The 1,098-nt window shown below is 56.0% G+C and overlaps 1 protein-coding gene across 4 annotated transcripts in view; it reads left to right on the top strand.

Annotated features, from left to right (window-relative positions):
• Positions 1-1,098, top strand: part of Tfap2b (transcription factor AP-2 beta (activating enhancer binding protein 2 beta)) — a 28,073-nt gene that overhangs the window by 842 nt on the left and 26,133 nt on the right. The window contains exon 1 of one of the 4 annotated variants that reach the window (XM_013019263.1): positions 343-573. The exons of the other annotated variants lie outside the window; for them this stretch is intronic. The gene's annotated coding sequence lies outside the window, so the exon portion shown is untranslated. Of the gene's footprint in view, positions 1-342; positions 574-1,098 lie in introns of those variants that run through there. 4 annotated transcript variants of the gene reach the window in all.

Raw genomic sequence — 1,098 nt, 5'->3', positions numbered from 1 at the left:
GCCCGGCCCCGCCGGCTCCGCGGGCCCGGCCGCCTCTCCTCTCCGTACCAAGCGGGACGGGGCGCTAGAACTCTCTGGAAGAAAAGTCGCCCCGCGCAATAAATCCACGGGGCGCGGAAAGCGGAGGCCGACGGCTTGGGATGGCCGCGTTCCGACACCCCGAGAACCCCCCGATCCGCGATGAGTAAAGGGCAATGGAGAAGACGGAAGAGGAAGGGAGAGAGAGAGAGAGAGAGAGAGAGAGAGAGGTGGAGAAAATCGGGGGAGGAGAGAGAAAAGGGGAGGGAGAGAGAAAGAGAGAGGGAGAGCGAGCGAGCGAGCGAGCGAGCGCGGTGGAGGTATTGGCGAGGGCCGGCGCGGCGACGGCCGCTCTGCGGGCAGGGGCGCGCGTGGTGGAAGGCAGGATTTTGTTTAAGTCTGGACGGAGGTTGAACTTTAACAGAAATGGCCGCAGTCCGGCCGGTTGCACGGGTTCTGCCAAGAGCCAAAAAGGTTCCCTGTGGCCCCTGGCCTGGCTTGGAAAGGAGAAGTGCGGTGTTTCTTGAAGATGGATTGCGTAGAGTGTAAATCGAGGTAAAGAAAAAAAAAGAAAGAACGAGAGAGAGGAAGAAAGCAGAGAGACGGAAGAAAGGAAAGAAAGAGAAGGTAGGAGGAACGGAAAGAAGAAAAGAAAAAGGAGGGGAAAGAAGGAAGAAAAGAAAGGAAAGAGAAGGAAGGAACGGAAGAAAAGGAGGGGAAGGAAGGCAAAAGAAAAAGGAAGGAGAAGGAGGGAAAGAGAAAGAGGAGGAAAGGAAGGAAGAAGGGAGGAAAGGAAGGAAAGAGAAAAAGAAGGAGGGAGAGAAAGGAGGAAGGAAGGAGGGAAAGGAGAGAAAAAGAGGGAAGGAAGGAGGGTAGGAGGGGAAGGAGGGAAGGAAGGAGGAAGGCAGGAAGAAGGGAAAGTGGGAAGGAAGGGAAGAAGGAAGGAAGGAGAGAGGGAAGGAAGGAGGAAGGGAGAGAGGAAAGGAGGGAAGGAAGGAAGGAAGGAGGGAGGGAAGGTAGGAGGGAGGGAAGGAAGGAGGAAGGGAGAGAGGGAAGGAAGGAGGGAAGGAAGGAAGGAAA

This window comes from Dipodomys ordii, unplaced genomic scaffold (genome assembly GCF_000151885.1).
Source record: "Dipodomys ordii isolate 6190 unplaced genomic scaffold, Dord_2.0 Scaffold44, whole genome shotgun sequence".
Classification (NCBI taxonomy): domain Eukaryota; kingdom Metazoa; phylum Chordata; class Mammalia; order Rodentia; family Heteromyidae; genus Dipodomys; species Dipodomys ordii.
The sequence above is the reverse complement of the archived record's forward strand: the minus strand, read 5'-3'. Positions and strand labels throughout refer to the sequence as shown.